Source organism: Biomphalaria glabrata, chromosome 3, assembly GCF_947242115.1.
Source record: "Biomphalaria glabrata chromosome 3, xgBioGlab47.1, whole genome shotgun sequence".
Taxonomy (NCBI): domain Eukaryota; kingdom Metazoa; phylum Mollusca; class Gastropoda; family Planorbidae; genus Biomphalaria; species Biomphalaria glabrata.
Window position 1 is genome coordinate 14,870,626 of NC_074713.1, and position 19,754 is coordinate 14,890,379.

Here is a 19,754-nt window from a genome sequence, read left to right on the forward strand (position 1 = left end):
AATGAGTAGTAGCTATTCTACATCAGTGGTCTCTATGTGGTTGTGATAGACACTGAAGGCTGAGTCTGCAAGAAGAATTCAAGCCTTTGAGAGTCAATGGTACTGAACAATTGCTGGGTATCCGATACCAAGAAAAGGAAAAAAAAAAGATTTTGTACTTTGACAAGTCAAAACTCTGGCTTGCAAAAAGGTGGAACAGCTCAATACAGTTTAGAGAGGTCAAGAGTTGGTTCAGTAGTAGAAATGTAAGACATGACACACTTTCAAAAAGTCATCCTTCAAGGTACAGACGAGGGAGCAAAAAACAAAAAAGGGGCCGTCTAAAGAAAAGCTGGCTGGACGGACACGGCTGGACAACGTGAAAGAAAGGATTGGTCCCATTCTTCCGATTCTGCTAAGGACAGTTGCTGACCGGAAAGTATTGTTTACGCGAAATGTCACAGCACACCTACGGCGAAAGTCAAAAGGTCAGATGAGATATGTAGAATATGTATTAGATCTAATAAAAAAATAACTAAACATTTAATTTGTGTGTTAAATATTATTTTTTTAGGAGTCGGGGTGGCGCATGTTTCATGAGACTGTGAAACCAGACCAAGAACTATGATGACAGAATGGGGTAACAGGAATACAGCACAGAACGGCAAAGTCGTGATTAGACGCTCAAGAAATAGAATATATTTTTAATGTGTATTTTCATGAAGCCATGGTATATGAGTGTATATGAGTGAGAGAAGAGAGAGTGAGAGAGAGAAAGAGAGAGAGGTGAAAAGGAGAGAAAAGGGGGAATTAGGATGGATCGATTATAGTTAAATTGACGTCTGACAGAGCAGAAGTGAGACGTCCAGTTAACAAATAGGATAGACCAGCGTTTGGTCCTAAGGGTAATAAAAAGAGAATTCCAACTTGAAATGCTAGACAGAGTGCTACAATTTGTAATGTCAGCTATTCATTGCAACATAATACCAGACACAATTACAAGGCAATTTCTGGTAGAAATTCTTGAGAGTTTTTGTAGTTTATACAATATCAACATTAGAACAGAAATGGATCATTTTAAAGGGTCACAATATCATGCATACAGAGACAAGTCTTCACCAACTCACTAATTCATTTATTAACCTATTACCGTTAACAAATACTTTTCATAATTAAAAATGACTTTTTTTTTCAGAATCGTTCATTCGTCCAAATAAGTTTTCACTAAGCCGAAATACAAAAGGTTCAAAAGTTCAATCGACACTTTACACTATGTGACGATTGTAGACTATTTATAAACAAACCAAATATAAACAAGGTTACTAAGACAGTTTGTGTGGAAACACAAACTCAAAATCGGCCCCCGAAGTGGCCCACCCAGGCAGGTAAAAAGGCAGGTTTCAATATTTTCAGAAAGAACATCAGAATGAAATTCTAACAAAGACAAATGACATAGAAGAATGGAGAAAGAAGGTTGACAGATCTTGTGTGGTGCCCCAGCGGTCCAGCAGACCAAGGGATAGGTGAAAGTGAATGTGAAGTTAGATGTGAACCTGGCCTAACTGATGTCTTATAACGAATATCTAATTGATCTAATTGTTTTGTAAAGGGTCAATCTCTTATTCAAATCCTCTAAAAAACATTTCCGAAAAATTTTTTCCTTTAGTTGAGTATTTTACCTCTGCATTTGAATTTTGCAGTTCATGTGATTGAATTTTGCAGTTCATGCGATAATATGAAAAATTACTTATTAATTGTTGTTTTAAATGATGTCCAACTTATATGCATACCAAAATAGATTTTTTCTCTTTAAAAAAAGTAATTTTTTTTTTGTAAATGTAGTAGTTAGTATGACAGAACTTACGTAACTTAGCAATAAAAAAAAAATTCTTTTTACTAAAAATATAAATCCGTTTGCATAAATTTGTTAATTGCATTCTAACTGTGGCATGCCTCTGGTGCATACCTCCTGAGTTTGTTACTATTAATAGTAAATAGTTGTAAAAGTGGTGTATTTTTATGGGAAAAACATCTTGCATAAGTGATTTTAAAAATTCGATTTTTTTGCTTTCAGAAAAAAAAAAAAGTAGCCGTTGCATCAGAACTTTGAATGGTCTAAAATATTATGATGTCGGATTTTCACTATATTTTCTAGTTTACGAGATCTATACGGGAAGGACGGACAGACATTCCACACAAACTAATAGCGTCGTTTACCCTTTCGGGGGTCGCTAAAAATACTTTAAAGAAAAAAAAAAATAACATAAGGGAAAGAACTGTACATAGTTTTCAATACTGTAAGAGCTCCCCCTTTCTATACCAAACAAAATTGATTTAATAACCATTAATTAGTTAATTACTTTTTAAATTAATTCGTGTATTGTTAGGGACAATGAATAATTGTATAAAGTTTGAACTTGATCAAAGAATGGGAACTGGAAGAAATAACGTCTACAAAATTATGCACCAGACAGACAGACAGACAGACAGACGGAGCGAATAAAAACTGATATTCTCTTCAAAAAAAAAACAACGAAACAGCTGTATGAACGGGAGTTTTTGTAAGTATTTTGTGAAAAGGGCATGTTATACAGGCTAGATCTATATTGGATAGAGACTTGGAGAGCCGAAGAATAGAGAATGTAAGTAGGACTTTTTTTTAAAGGGAAGGATGGAGATACTCAAATTCACGGGCCAAAAGTATGTGGGAGGTGTGGGGGTTATAATACGGCCTAGAGAAGCACGGGCATCAGTTAGTCACTGTTAGTGCAGTGTTTCCCAAACTGTGTTCCGCAGAACCCTCGAGCTACTGGAATAATTAACTAGTGGACCACCACGCGAATTTAATCTTTCTAAAAAAAAATAATAAATAAACAAAGTGTTCCGCTCAATCCTCAGATTGTGCGAAGTGGACCATTAAGAATAAAGTTTGGGAAAGACTTGAGTCTGTGTCTACATTCCCTACGCTCTCTTCCTTCACTGCTATAAGGTTATAAGAATGGAACAGGTGACACTGAACTTGTCAAGAGGCTGTGTACTCAATACTTATGCAGGCAGTTATACAACTGGACTTCCTAAAAGAAAGTTGTAACCTGAATACCATTTCGTCTATGAATCTTAGCACCAGCAGGACACCGCGTGAACACGTACATTAAATTTAACCCTAGAGCCACATTAGGAGCGATAGAGCTAATTTAGTTCATGACCGCATCCTGGGAGTCAATTACACGTACATCCAGTCTCGAGACTGAATCACTCATGTATGTGTGTGCGTGTGTGTGTGTGTGTGCCTGATGGAGGGCTGGTCACGAAACTGGAAGATAGTGCCACGACTTACGTGTGACAGATCCACGTGTCAGTGTGTACTTCGTGTTGTCACAGGGCTGTCATAATACGTAGATGGCAGTGTGCACAACACACGAGATTCAACAGTGTTTTCAAGTAAGTTGTCAGTGACATGACATCAAAGTGACAATGTCACAGCCATTTTATTTAGGTGACAGTATTTCAATGCCTTTACGCATCAATACCATATATCCAGGTAACCATGTCACAGCACGTAGTCACACGAATGTCATGAGAACAGATAGATGAAAGCGTTCACCAGGTATCCGGTTTGGGCCATTAGAAAAAAAAAACAAGTTTGTCGATCTAAACGTGGTCTCTATCTGGGTCTGTACTTTTACCGAGCAGACATTCACCAGTCCATCTAAAGTACTCAATGTTTTCGTGGTATCGAGACACGGTGGTTAGTTATTTCCAGCTCTGGTAGATAGATTTCTACTGTCTTAAAACAAAACAAAACAGCAAGAAAAACAGAATCTATACTTAAAAAAACAACAACAAAGCTTCTACGAAGTGTTTTAGTATTAATAAGTTTGGATCAGTCATGTCATTCAATTTGTAATAGATCTAGACTAACTACAATACATCTGAGAGGTTAGAAATATTGTTTACCAATTGTTTTTGTTTAGCGCTATTTCATGCTTTTAGCTTTCTCAATACGCTATGATCTTATCACTTATCTGGACCAGTGGGAAAATGGGGGTGGGGAGAAAGAAATGGATATCTGAGTGTAGTTTTACAGTATTCGTTTTGAAAAAGATATATATATATATATATATATAATTTGAGTTCATAGCTTAAGCCTCCTCAAGCCGACATACTGACAACCCGGCTACTGCTAGTGAGGTGCTTATGAAAATAGAAAATTGTGTAGTTATCTATTGTTTAATTGTTTGTTACAAAATTAATTTAAAGCGACGCCTATGAAGGGGAGTAATTCAACTTATACCACCACTTCAAAGATGTTCAATTTCTTTCCCTTGTTCAAGATACCAAACAAAATAATTAATTACCAATAGTTAATTAACTAATTTGTTATTTTTTTTTAAATTGATTCTTTTGTTGTCAGGTAAAAGAAATAATTGTGCAAAATTTCAGCTTGATCCGAGATTGGGTGTGGGAGAAATAACGTTTAAAACCTTACCAGACAGACAGAGTGAGTTGATATAAGCTTTGTAACTAGCTTTAAAAGAAGAAATAATTGAAAACCACACACACGAATGGGGGAAATTCTTTCTTGCAGACAAGGCTCTACCACAACACATACACACAAACAGTAGATGATTAATCATTCCACATGTGGATCTTTCCCGAACATCTCTGTACTATGGTAAAGAACATAATCACGTGACACATTCGACCACATTGGCGAAGGAAAAGTCAATTTGGGAGGGGGACGACATTCGACAAGGTCGCAGCAATAGACTTAAAAACATCTTTAGCAACACGAAATACCTTAGCCATGCATTTCTCCAGACCACATACACTAATAGAGGAAACAAAAGTCAAGGATCTTAAATTTCATGCCAAATGTCAAATTAACAGCCTCAGTTTCAAATACAAGAAAAACTGACACAATCCGAGTTTTGCCGAGCATTTTTGTTGTGAATGAAATGTTTCATATTTGCTAAATGTCAAGCAGAGCTCAAGCCGCTGTCATAATTGTCAAGCAAACGAAGATACTATTTTCTAGTTTCTTGAACAAAATCTTTTCAGTCAACAATTCTTGGACCAGATTTAAACCTAGATCAACGAATGAAAACCCAGCAATAGTATACACCAATCAACTAATTGCCACATTGCCAACAGTAATTGATTTGGCCACTTGAGCCAGTTGCACAACGAGCTGATAGCACAATGAAGTGTGGGGCTTGTCAGGAGACTAGGACGGCAGTAGATCAATTCAGACCAGAACACACTGGCGTCAGACCAAAACGGTCACCTCAAAGGTAGATCTAGAATTTATCAAGTTTTGATTTCATGAAGTGACGCCAAGAAAAAAAAAAGACAACATTTTGCTTTTTTTTTTCTGTGTCAGAAAGTAACAACAAGAAAAGTTGGGGCTTTTTTTTTTCAAAGTATCTTATGTTAAATATAGTAATGTTATGTTATTGACATATGTTTTGCTAGGGGATCTATAACTCGTATAAACTAATTTGATATGAGGTCATATATGCAAAGTTTGTTTTTTATGTTTGCCTTTAGATGTGCATAACAATAATGACTGGGTCTTGCAGGCAACGTAGATGGTTAGATTGTGAAACGCATTCAACGTAGATGGTTAGATTGTGAAACGCATTCAACGTAAATGGTTAGACTGTGCAACGCAAACAACGTAGATGGTTAGAGTGTGCAACGCAAACAACGTAGATGGTTAGAGTGTGCAACGCAAACAACGTAGATGGTTAGAATGTGCAACGCAAACAATGTAGATGGTTATAGTGTGCAACGCAAACAACGTAGGTGGTTAGCGTGTGCAACACAAACAACGTAGATGGTTAGAGTGTGCAACGCAAACAACGTAGGTGGTTAGCGTGTGCAACATAAACAACGTAGATGGTTAGAGTGTGCAACGCAAACAACGTAGATGGTTAGAGTGTGCAACACAAACAACGTAGATGGTTAGAGTGTGCAACGCAGACAACGTAGGTGGTTAGCGTGTGCAACACAAACAACGTAGATGGTTAGCGTGTGCAACGCAAACAACGTAGATGGTTAAAGTGTGCAACGCAAACAACGTAGATGGTTAGAGTGTGCAACACAAACAACGTAGATGGTTAGCGTGTGCAACACAAACAACGTAGATGGTTAAAGTGTGCAACGCAAACAACGTAGATGGTTAGAGTGTGCAACGCATACAATCGTCCGGTCTATAAAATGCTGACACGCTTTTAAAAAGTGTCTAAGTCGAAGTAACGATATGATAAAAACAGTTCTGTTTGTCGCATCCTACACAATACATAAACCTAGAAATCTAGGCCACAAGAACAAGACAGATGAACACCAACCAAGGATGTATCATATCGACCTCCGATTTCCGGGACTGGTTGACGAGGATGACAGGGCCAGCAACCAGTTTGAAAACTATGATAATAGAAAATGGGTCAATTTGGACGGGCCTTCCCCATGACACTTGGACTACACTTGAAAGCAGTTGAAGATGACATTGATGTGGTCCGAGACTAATGCCGAGGTCAAAGACAAAGTCGGCGATGTGGTCAGCCGTGGCATTAACAGGAGGAAGTTTATGAGCAGTGAAGGGGCGTCATTTCAAAATCAGAGAGATTCTGAACAAAAACAAATCGTGTTGACTAAATTAAAAAAAAAAAAGAAAAACAGTCAGGGACATAGAAATAAACAGGAACAAAGACAAACTAAAGTAAAGATTAGAAATGGCGGAATACTTGGAGAAGAAGCTTTAAAGCTTTCAATGTCAGCTTCACTTTGAGAAGTATGTGAGAAAGTGATAACTAGGTTTCTGGGTTGATCAGAGCTGAGAAATCTAGATTGCGAATAGCGCGCCACATCAATGATGCTAAATGCATTAAAGCACTCAACAGTATAGAAGGCCGAGTATACAAAAGTGTAGACTAGAACCGCTGTTGACAGCAGTAAGCTTCAGATCGAGCGCCTGTAAACAGCTTAAAGTGCAGAGATGGTGAGATGTTGATTTCTTAATGTGCCCAACTCGTACAGTATCACACATTAGGTACTGTTACTATCATTTGTCTAGGATCAGAGGTTGGCAGTAGGCATACACTGTAGCATCGATCTGGGGGAGGGGGGAGGGGCTGTCAACTATGTAGGTCAACCAGAAAACAATAATCAGACGGGAAGCGTTTCGGTATACTCTAATGTAGGACGCTTTAAAGCGTTTGTTTGTCACATGCAAGGGATCTAAATGGCAGATTGAAACTCAGCAACAACAAAATCTGTCGGTAACGTTTTCTTCAATCTGTTTCAACTGGGGGGAGGGGTCAACTGAGTGGGTGGGTAGAAGGGTAATTAACTGAGTGGGTGGGTAGAAGGGTAATTAACAGAGTGGGTGGGTAGAAGGGTAATTAACTGAGTGGGTGGGTAGAAGGGTAATTAACTGAGTGGGTGGGTAGAAGGGTAAGTCTGGGGACCGGCTGTCAAGGCAACCAAAAACAAAATACTTAAAAAAAAGAAATAAAGCTCATATAAGGGAGAGAACTGCATATTTCAGGAATGCATTTTGCGAACTTTGGTTGGCTGTCTGGTTGTATGTACTAGAGACATGTCGTCTCGATAGTCTCGGGTTCGAATCCTGCTAGCGGCCATCCCCGCCATCCTCTGGGAGGTTTCTGATAGAATGTAATAGTCTTCAATTCTGAGGGAACAACCAGAACATCTAAACATTCATACAATGTGAACCAGGGGCGGACTGGATGTCAAAATCGGCCCAGGCATTTCTATACACTACAGCCAATAAATTGTATATCATATGATGGGCCTCCAATTATAGGCCTATCTGTTCACAAAATCATTATGTTATTTTTTTTATAATGTATCGATAACTGTATGCATCCTCTATATCTTTATAAGAAATATATATGTTGATTTTTAATCCTATGTTTGTAAGCCTTAAAAAGATGAAGTCTACTAATAGCACTGTATACGGATGTAGGCAATTACATTATTTTTGAAAATGTGTTAGATTAAATTAGTATTACACTGTAGTCTGTAAAAGATGTTTTTTACATGACGCTCGTATAGCCCCTTATATATGAGAATATTATAAAACCTTTAACAATTTAGTGCGTGCCATAGAGGCATCCATAAGGCCCTTTAGGTCCATTTGAGTACCGGCCCACCGGGCATTTGCTCAAATGCCCATATAGCCAGTCCGCCCCTGATGTGAACATACATACAATGTGAACATTCATACAATGTGAACATGAATCCAATGAAAGGTGGATTCCTGAGACCATGATGTTGATATTTCTTGTCCCTCTCTCATTTTCATAGGATCGAAAAATTGCATAGATTTTTTTTTTTCCATTTCTTTCTATCATTGTATCATTTTGTTTTTTGAACAACATAGAGATGTGTGTATTCTTCCTTTTTTTTTTTTTTAAAGGACATAATAACATGAACATAAATATTAAGGCTAAAACATTTTGTGCCAAGACAGCTGCGCCAAGACAGCTGCGCCAAGACAGCTGCGCCAATACGTCCTGCTTCGTCATCATTTCTTAATGACTTATTTCTTGATCTAATCATCTCTAATGAAATCTAATCTATCATTTCTGAATCTGGAGTGCCGTGGATAAATGTTCTAGCCACAAACTAGTGTCCTGTGTTCTCTTTGCTATCATTATGTTAGCTAGAAAGGTATATCTATTGCTAACATTCTATTAGCTAGAAAGGTATACCTATTGCTAACATTCTATTCTGAAGTCAATGTCTCCATCCTGCGAGCTAATTACTCCAACACATCATGGGCGTAGACGGGTGGAGGTTCTTGGGGTTCAACCCCCCCTTCCGAAATGAAATCGGGGGGGGGGGGGAATTTAGTGACTGATTTCTTGCTTTGATTTTGTTTATTTTAGGTGAGATTTTAATATTAAACCATCACTTTCCTCAGCGCAGCCAAGGGGGGGGGGGGGGGGGTTTGAGTTTAAAATCCAGTTCCAGGGGGTTTAGCGATTAAAACCCTGCTCTTATATAAAACAAAAAAATTATGCAAACGAAAATCTCCAAATTCCAAGGGCTTAGCCAAAAGAGATTTTGATATTACAACCCCCTCCGAATTTATATATTTTTACGATAAAATCCCCGCTTCAGTATAAGACTAAAGCATACATCAGTCACCAGATTCTATGAGCGTAGCCAAGAGGGGTTTAGTGTTTAAAACCCCACTGCAGAGGGCTTTACGTACAAACCACATCCAGAGGGTTGTGAGTTTAAACCCCCCACCAGCGGGTTTTGAAGCTAAAAACCACCTCTTCAATATAATAAAAAAAAAGAAAATTACTCACTCTGAATTCTATGAGCGTAGCCAAAGGGGGTTTTGAGTTTAACCCACCCCCTCCTCCAGAGGGCTTTAATTTTAAAACTCCTCGATGGTTTTGAGTTTAAAATCCCCCTACAGATAGTTCTGAGGTTGAAAACCCCTCTCTTCAATATCATTCTAAAGCAAACTACAGTCACCTAATTCTATGAGCGTAGCTAAGAGGGTTTTGAGTTTGTTTAAAAAAAAAAAACTTAGATTTTTTTTAGTTTAAAAGCCCCCAACAGTTGGTTTTGACAATAAAACTTTCTCTTTTGATATAAAATCTAAAGCAAACTACAAATTACTACAATTACAAAATTCCAAGAGCATAGCCAAGAGAGGTTACAAATTTAGGGCTCCATTAATAAAGTGCATTGAATAGCATAAATGTGGCTAAACAAAGATGGATGACGGATTTCAGGAGTCAGTTATGGAGATTGGGTCTCAATCAAGGGAATCCTATGCCGAACTGGGAGTCGACCACTTAGTGAGTTTGTGACAGAGCGTCGCATGAGGTTTGGGGGACATGCTCTCAGACAAAATGAATTACGCACACCAAGAGTTGCGATGACATGGAGGCCATTACGAGGAAAGCCGAAACAGGGATATCCTCGTAAAACTTGGCGCCACACTTTCATGGAGGACCTCAGAGTTGTTGACACCAGGTGGGAAGAGGCTTCAGACATTGCCAGTGACAGATTTTTGTGGAGACAGCTTGCTGCCCAATGCTCCGAACGGCGCGGAAGTCCTAAGTAGATAAGATTAGCAGATTAGGTTTTTGAACTAAATTTTTTAATAGCAGGATAATGCACTGTAGATATTTCAGAATATGCATTTTTTTGTTTTAAATATCGGAAATAGTGCCTGGCGGCGGGGTTACGCCCCGAACCTCGGTGTGGGAGCTCACAGCGCTCCCCCAGACCCCCTTGCTGGCAAAGACGGAGGTGCATGTTTACAGTTTAATCCACTCTCCCCAGGAAGAACCTATTCTAGGTTAAAATGAACGTCTTCCGAAAGAATGAAGGGTCAGGATGTAATAAAGATTAATTATGCACACACACACACACACACAAATATATATATATATATATATATATATATATATATATTTGTGTGTGTGTGTGTATATATGTGTGTGTGTGTGGCGGGGGGGGGGGGGGAAATCCCCCCAAAAACCCTCCCGAAAAAAAATCCAGCAACACATGTATTCTTTACTGAATTCAGCCAAAGTGTTAGAGATTAAACTGTGTAGGCTTACAGAAATAATATATTCATTAAAAATAATACTAAAGTTGTGTGTGTGTGTGGAGGGAAGTGCAATAGCATTAAATATAATGTAAAATATAAAGAAAGAATTTCAAACTGTGAGGAGTACTAAGGAGGGTAGCTCTCGGAAACAAAAAACACTCAATGAAACCATGACCTAAATGTAACGTTAGAGCCAGACTAAATAGTGAATATTACTTACAAGGAAACATTGGTTATAGCCAGAATAATCTAGAGCCGTGATGAAAAGTTGCTAGGAAAGTTTAGTTACAAGACAATCTAAATCTACAGCCGTGATTAAAAGTTGCTAGAAAAGTTTAGTTACAAGACACTAAATCTCGAGCCGTGATGAAAAGTTGCTAGGAAAGTTTAGTTACAAGACACTAAATCTCGAGCCATGATGAAAAGTTGAAAGGAAAGTTTAATTACAAGACAAACTAAATCTCGAGCCGTGATGAAAAGTTGCTAGGAAAGTTTAGTTACAAGACACTAAATCTCGAGCCGTGATGAAAAGTTGCTAGGAAAGTTTAGTTACAAGACACTAAATCTCGAGCCATGATGAAAAGTTGCTAGGAAAATTTAGTTACAAGAAACTAAATCTCGAGAAGACAAACTAAATCTAGAGCCGTGATGAAAAGTTGCTAGGAAAGTTTAGTTACAAGACACTAAATCTCGAGCCGTGATGAAAAGTTGCTAGGAAAGTTTAGTTACAAGACACTAAATCTCGAGCCATGATGAAAAGTTGCTAGGAAAATTTAGTTACAAGAAACTAAATCTCGAGAAGACAAACTAAATCTAGAGCCGTGATGAAAAGTTGCTAGGAAAGTTTAGTTACAAGACACTAAATCTCGAGCCGTGATGAAAAGTTGCTAGGAAAGTTTAGTTACAAGACACTAAATCTCGAGCCGTGATGAAAAGTTGCTAGGAAAGTTTAGTTACAAGACAAACTAAATCTAGAGCCATGATGAAAAGTTGCTAGGAAAGTTTAGTTACAAGACAAACTAAATCTCGAGCCATGATGAAAAGTTGCTAGGAAAGTTTAGTCACAAGACAAACTAAATCTAGAGCCATGATGAAAAATTGCTAGGAAAGTTTAGTTACAAGACAAACTAAATCTAGAGCCATGATGAAAAGTTGCTAGGAAAGTTTAGTTACAAGACAAACTAAATCTCGAGCCATGATGAAAAGTTGCTAGGAAAGTTTAGTCACAAGACAAACTAAATCTAGAGCCATGATGAAAAGTTGCTAGGAAAGTCATCAAGTTACAAGAGAAACAAAAACAAGAGTTCATTCCAAACATGACTTGAAGATATTTTGTTGGTAAGTAGACCAATGTACAGCCAGATTGTGGTGGGATTGGTTCAATGGTGTTGGCAACTCAAGGTTTTCAACCTCCAGGTTGTAAGGTTTCCTCAACAGTGTCCTCGTTGTTGACCTTCGATATGAGTGGCAGGAAAGTTAGACCTAGTTTGGCTCAACATTTAGTGGCGAACACCTCCTAGATCTACATACGAAAAGAAGGAGCAAGTGCGTGTGTGAGAGAGAGAAAGATATATATATATATATATATATATATATATATATATATATATATATATATATATCAAAAAGAAAAATTAGCTGATGAAATTAGTGCAAAGTATTGCAAGATAGACTCTCAGAGAGTAACCACTTTCTATTATGTGATAGATGTATATGAAAGGTTACAACTATAAAAATATATTGTTTTAATTTGTCGTTAAAATTATAGTTTCATTGATGATGCTATAATAAATAAACAATATGGTTTGAATGTTGCTTCAATCAAATTCATTTTTGAAAGAGTCAACACCAACAATATAAGCAAAATATTATTACTAATCTTATTTTGTAGATAAAGGCTTTTCTAATGGAAAGAACTCCGCATTTACAACTGACTGTGTATATATCTCCCTTATACGATATGAAACAAAATACTTAATTACCAATAATTAATTTTCAAATTGGTTATTTTTTTTTAATTGATTCAGGTTTTCTTTAGGTACAATAATTTTTTTTTATAAAGTTTCAACTTGATCCGAGAATGAATGTGTGAGAAATAACGTGTACAATTATTTCAGGGGACGAAACCCGACATATTTAACCATATGTACGAATGTGAAGGAATGAAGGATTAATTTTCCTTATTGCTATCAAAAAAGGTAATATTAATAGACAACATAATTAATAACCAGTAATTAATTGACTAAATGATTAATTTCTTTTATGGATCCATGTATTGTCTACGCCAGACAAATTTCCACATGGATAATAAAGATTATTATTATTATTATGTTAGAAATGAACGAGTAGTCATTCTCTGGCGCTGCCAGGGTCGAGTTTCGCTAAAGAGAAACAAAATTCATCGTAGTCCCTTTAACAGTTTCCACTGAGGAATTTTCTGGTGATGTGGCAGGTCTGCAGCAGTACCGCCCTCTGACAGGCAACGAAGATGTTCTAGGAATGTTAAGGGCCTTGAGGGTGTCTGTGAGGTCAGTTGTTATTATCCCCTCGGTTGATATTATTATTATTATTAATTGTGCAAAGTTTCAACTTTATCCGAGAATGGGTGTGGGAAAAATATCGTGAACAAACTTTTTACCAGACAGACAGACTGAGTTGATATAAGCTTTGTGATATAAGCTTTGTGATATAAGCTTTGTGTATTGGGGAGGTAGAGTTTAAGTCCTAACAACAACACTCACAATCGCTTATCATTCAATAATATTCTTTTAATCAAATATTTCAAATATAAAACGATATCCTTGCTATGGAAACTATGTATGTTTGTATTATGTGTGTGTGTGTGTATTGACTGATGTAATGTATGTCCTTTGTCCTATTTTTAGACAACGTGTAGTTTGCATTGTACGGTGTATGGAATGGGGGTGAGGACTGATTAAAAGTGAAAAAACCGAATGGCGATAGTGAGTAGATTTAAATGAGTTGAGAATACCTCAAAATCCTGGATAACATCTTGTGATTAAATTTGTATAATACTACGAGGCTAATGAAAATACTTAGAATATTTTGTGAATTAGAATTTCACGTTTTTTATTCACATATTTGAGAATACGTTTGCACCATGTTGTTCGATGAACTATCTGGGCTACTGCCCAACACCCATACATGCGTGTGTGGGCCAATCACATCAGAAAAATGGAATGGTTTAGTCAACTCCAGAATCCTTATGGTTTTACTTGACATACATGCTCGTATCAAGAAAAAAATATTGATAAAATGGTGATGATAGGAAAAAAAATATGGAACGCTTCACGAATTTGCGTATCATCCTTGCGCAGGGGACATGCTAATCTTCTGTATCGTTCCAATTTTAGTATATGTACTGTGTTGGCAGTATAATGACCTATGTTACACTGGCTATTTATATAGTTCAATAGTATTTCTGTGCATAATATTGGTATATGACTACTGAAATAATTTTGAAATTTTTTTTTTCTGATTTATAAACATAACGTACATATAGAGTAGTTAAACGTATTTTGTAAAACTTATACATATTTTAATAAATAATCCTTTTTTGTGAGGGATTTTAAAAATATATTTTAGGTAAAAGCAAATGAAAATGTGTTTAATTTTTTTCTACTAAGTCAATGCCCTTTAGAAAATAAATATAACGTATTATCTCCCCTATATATTCGATTAAAAATGGAAGTTTATAAGAATTATTTAAGGGGAAGAACTCCGCTCTTTTAACTATATCTCAATATCTTCCTTGTTCAATATCAAACAAAATAATTAATTACCAATAATTAATTGACTGATTGGTTAATTTTATTAGTTGATTAATGTTTCGTTAGTAACAATAAATGGTTGTTAAAAGTTTCAACTTGATCCAAGAAAGGGCGTGGGAGAAATAGCGAGTACGATAATCTAAGGGAACAAACCCTACATATTTAGCCTTATATTTGAATACCGAATGATTAATTTCTCTTGTTGGTATCAAACAAAATCAAACAAAAAATACCAGTAATTAATTGACTAATTGTTTGTTGTTGTTTTTTTAAATTGATTCATGTCTTGTTTATGCTAATGACATTCTCATAAATGGACAACAATTAGCAAACGTCAAAAAGTTTGTCTATCTGGGAAGCACCCTATCAGCAAACGTCAAAAAGTTTGTCTATCTGGGAAGCACCCTATCAACAAACGCCAACCTAGATGATGAGGTGGACTTCCGTGTTGCTCGTGCCAGTGCTGCTTTCGGCAGACTTCAAGAACAAGTGTGGCAACGAAGTGGACTCAGTATATCCACAAAACTGAAAGTCTACAGTGCTGTAGTCCTCCCGTCACTCCTACATGCATCAGAGTCCTGAACCCTATATTCCTTTCACACCAAAAAACTAAACTCCTTCCACCTACGCTGTCTAAGGAGCATCCATAAGGTGCGTTGGTCCGACCACATACCAGACACAGAAATCTTAAGACTGTCCAACATGCCCAGTATCAACGCGACAGTAAAGAGGTCCCAACTTCGATGGGCGGACATCTTGTCCGCAAGACAGACAAACGCCTTCCCAAACGACTTCTGTATGGGGAGCTGTGTGCAGGAAAGCGCTCCCAGGGAGGCCAATACAAGCGCTACAAAGACACTCTCAAGAGCTCCTTCAAGGAATGCGATATCGACATTCACAGCTGGGAAGCACTAGCTCTCGATCGCTCCTCATGGCGTGTCAAGATTTGAAGCAAGAAGAGTGGCCAGGGCGATAGAGCGCCGAACCAACAAAAATCTGAGAGAAGAAGAAGGCCTATCTGCAACTGACCAAACCTACCCATGCCACGTATGCGGTCGGCTTTTTAAAGCGAGGATTGGACTTTAGTCATCTTCGAGTCCATAGGAAACGAGAAATGTGCTCATCTTCGACAACGAAGGAGGACATATATATATATATATATATGCTAATAAATAATTGTGTTTCAAAAAGTTTCAAATTGACAGAGTGGGTTGATATAAAATTAGTAAAAAGACAAAATATTTTAAATTCAATTTAAAAAAAAACAAAAACATCTTCCTTGAACTGAAAACTATACTTCATTTAGTGATGACACTACAGCAGTTTTAAAAGAAAGTATTAGCACAGTGATCCATCTCACTTTACTAGTCAAATACTGGAGACAGACCAAATTCAATGCCGCTATTCAGAGACTTACACTTAACATTTGATGTAAGTATTACAGATCTATGCCTTTATATTTATAGATTGAAGTAACAACAAAAGTGCTGTATAACACCAGTATACTGTATAACACCAGTATAACACCAGTATAACACCTGTATAAAACAAAAACATTAAGAAAACGACGTGAATTAATGATCCTGGAGAAACTTTCACTCTAAAACGGCCTACATAGTTCTCATTGATTCTCTCCTTGATTTGTACAAATAAACTCGACTGTATCATGTCACATCATCTGGTTGTCAAGGGTAGGACTACTTGGGGATAAGTGCGTTAGTGAACCAAATATAGACATGAAGTTATTTGTAATAACATTAAAAAAAAAATATCTCACTAAGTCAAGTAACGTCTACATGCCCCTCACAGTGATTCGTATTAAGTTATTCTTGAAGATACTGAATTGAACCCACCTCGATTGTGAAGTACACAGTAACTAAGAAAACGCAAGTTATAGCTGAAAAGTATTTGTTCAAAAGGAATTCCCAAGAGTTAAACCATATTATCGCAACTTATTAGGATCTACAAACATCACGTCTTGTATTAGTCATAACATATAACAGACATGGGCGTAGCCAGGGGGGGGGGTCTTGGGGTTCAAACCCCCCCCCCCCCCGAAATGAAATCCCCCCCCCCCCTGGGAACGGAATTAAGGGTTCCACGACATTTCGTTCACCGACAAATCGTTCACGACTTTTCGTTCACGCGACTATTCGTTCACCAGACATTTCGTTCATCCGACAATTCGTTCACGCGACTATTCGCTCACGCGACTATTCGTTCACGCGACATATCGCTCACGGACTATTCGCTCACAGACAACTTGTTCACCGACAACTTGTTCACCGACAGTTGGTTCACGACAAATCGTTCACGCGACTATTCGTTCACGCGACTAATCGTTCACGGCACGGACAAATTGTTCACAGACAAATCGTTCACTGGATAGTAACATATTGTTAATATTATTGTAACAACACTTTTGGTGGTATGATGTAACAACATGCACGATGTTACGATGTGTTGTTATGCCGGGGATTTTACTTGAATTCAATAGTTAACAAAAATGACGATCTAGAGTGACAATTGACGATTCTTTGATAAAACAAAACTCTGGAACTTTATTAAATACAACGTAAGTACAGTTATGTACAAATTACAAATCAATGAGCATATTACAAAGGCTTTTCAAAACGAGCTCTTAGAAAAGTGACTGACTACAAGGACTTAATATTATCGACTGACTTTACCTTCTTACTACCGCCAATTCTCTGGCGCTAACTCTTTTCAAAAATGTCTTTGTTTAAATTCAAATCATCCAATAGATTTCAAACATACTAATTACGTCCCTTGGGTAAATCCTGACTTGAACGTCAAGTGTCTAAATTTGAGGATTAAATCCCGAGACTCATGTCGAGGGCTTATATTACTTTCAAAAAGTGAAATGTACAAACAATTCTATAATGTAATCTGTGACATATTACCCCCCTCTCCATTTAGCATTTGTATGGTAATAGAAATGCTCATATGTATACATAAAATACCATACATGAAACTATAGAAAAATGGTTGAGGTAACATATGATAAAATAAAGTCAACTTGGAGATAAAAAATATGTAAATGCAGTGAATAAAATTATTGATGACTTTGAATACCTGTCTCACTATTCAAGTGGTTATGAAAATGATACAATGCTTGTCATGAACAATATCAAAAATTGTACAAAGCATAATACTTGGATAAATTAAATCTTGAACTGAATAGGTTATGAAGCTTCATGATGAAATTGAAATATGACAATACAACTCATTTGGTTAGTACTAATGTGAAAATGTGTACATGGAAAAATATATTGCATATGAAAAATTGACATAGAAAAAATTGATGTATACATGACAATCTTCTGAAAAAATAATACTCAATGTGATATAAATCTCAACATGTGTGAAGCAATGAAAAATTCCAATTATCTGTCATGTATCTGTACTAGGATATATGCAATAATATTGTACCTGAAATAAAATACCTGAAATAAAATGCTCATGATTTAAAAATTAAGATGTCTGATGCATGTCATATGCAAAGATGCTGAAACATAATAAACAAAGTATCTTGAATGAGTGACCTTCCTCAGTGGGTTGCTTGGTGCTAAAAATAAATGTAACATCTGATATAGAATACCTGTGGAAAAAATGAGTAGACAAATTAATTGATTAAGTACAACTGAATACTGTTCTTCCTTGACGAGTATGAATGATAATGGATCAAGTGGCACTAAATATGCTATAGTACATATGTAGAGTAGAAATGTAAAGTTCGGAACCCTTCTGAATTGCCGTCATGGATGTGCATGTGCGTTTTCTAAACTTGAAGAAAAGGTCTTTCTGTTTATGAAGCTGTTGTCTCCATGTCATAATGATCTCACAGATAATGTCTGATTGAACCGCGTTTGAGTTTGGTGAAAATAAGAACTGTCCGAAACCAAAACTCAATTTTCTGGTTGATGAACTTTGACGCTGTAGAACAATGGTAGCAGAATGCTTTGCATTAGAATGTTCAATAGAGCAATGACTGAACATGTCTGAGTTCAATCGGTCAATACAGCAATGTTGAAGAAGTTCATTTGTTCCTTTCTGAAGAAAAGTTGTCCCTTGAGTGGACGGAGGATGAAACTTGGTGTTGTCAATGTTATTGCTTTCTGAGTTTCTTTCAAATTGCAGTACTGGAAATGTCTCAGAAACACTGGTAAAGAAATCTGCATGGTCTGTAAACACTTTAATGTTCTTCACTGTTTGTAGTGCTATGTCATTCAGAGTGATGACCTTTGGAATGTCAATTTGATTTGATGCTGGTAATGAAACATCTATCTCAGGAATGGGTGTTGATGATGTTTCTTCTTCTTCCTCAGGAATAGTTGCTAAACTTGCAAAATGTTCAGCTTCTGCTTTGATGTCTTCATCTGTTTCATGGTAATGTTCAAACATATGAACATGAAATACTTTGGTTGACTTGTTGATGTTGATTTCATAAAGCAGGTTGGAAATCTTTCTGATGATGTGGAAAGGACCTTGCCATTTGTAAAACAGTTTGTTACTGAAATCTGGTAACAGTAATTTGACTTTATCTCCTTGATCAAACTGTCTTGATTTCATGTGTTCATGTACTATTCTTTGACTTTCAATATTCTTTGTTGTAATGGCTTCGTTAGTTGACTCATATTCTTTCAAATGAGGAATACTTGTATGAGTGATAGAGTCAGATTGAACAGTTTCACTTTTGTCTGGTATAGCCAAAGTTGATTGAATATAAGTATCTGCTTCTGGTTCATGAGACTTGTCTTGATTGTAGCAGAAATGTTCAATGCATATCATAGTATTTGATGCAGATGCAGTCTTATTCAAGTCTTGATGTATGAAGTCATCATCAGTGGTTAGGGATGGGAAAGTACTTGGTAGAGGTGGGCTTGTATTGTCAGGTAGGGATGGACATGTAGTAGCAGGTAGGGGTGGACATGTAGTAGGCAGTGATGTCCCTGTAGATTTGCTTGAGTCATGATTCATAGATTCATTGTTGTCAATTCTGGCTTTGTAGTCTGGTTCATTCTTTGTTTTAGTTATGTTGACTTTCTTTTGAGTTTGTTTCTCATCATGATCCCATTGACAATGTAAACATTTATTAATGTATTTCTTGACATCTTTGTTCAAGCTAGGCCAATAATATTCTTTGGCAATTCTCTTCTTGGTAGTTGTTACACTCATATGTATGGTGTCATAAAATTCATGCTTTGCTTTAATAATTTGTTTTCTGTTCTTCTTTGGTACATATATTTGTTCAATGACATTGTACTTGTGGAAAGTAATCTTCTTGAGAAATCCATCTTCGAGATATGCTGTACGCTTTTTTAATTGAGCTTTCTGGTATATTCTTGTTAATG

At 36.7% G+C, this 19,754-nt stretch overlaps 1 protein-coding gene and 1 non-coding gene across 2 annotated transcripts in view; both read right to left on the reverse strand.

Moving 5' to 3' along the window:
• The window catches only part of LOC106078336 (ribosomal protein S6 kinase alpha-5-like), a 130,152-nt gene that overhangs the window by 100,509 nt on the left and 9,889 nt on the right, over positions 1–19,754 (reverse strand). The window lies entirely within an intron of this gene.
• On the reverse strand, positions 13,882–13,985 carry LOC129925491 (U6 spliceosomal RNA). Its single transcript, XR_008777257.1, has one exon. It is a non-coding gene; the product is annotated as a U6 spliceosomal RNA (small nuclear RNA).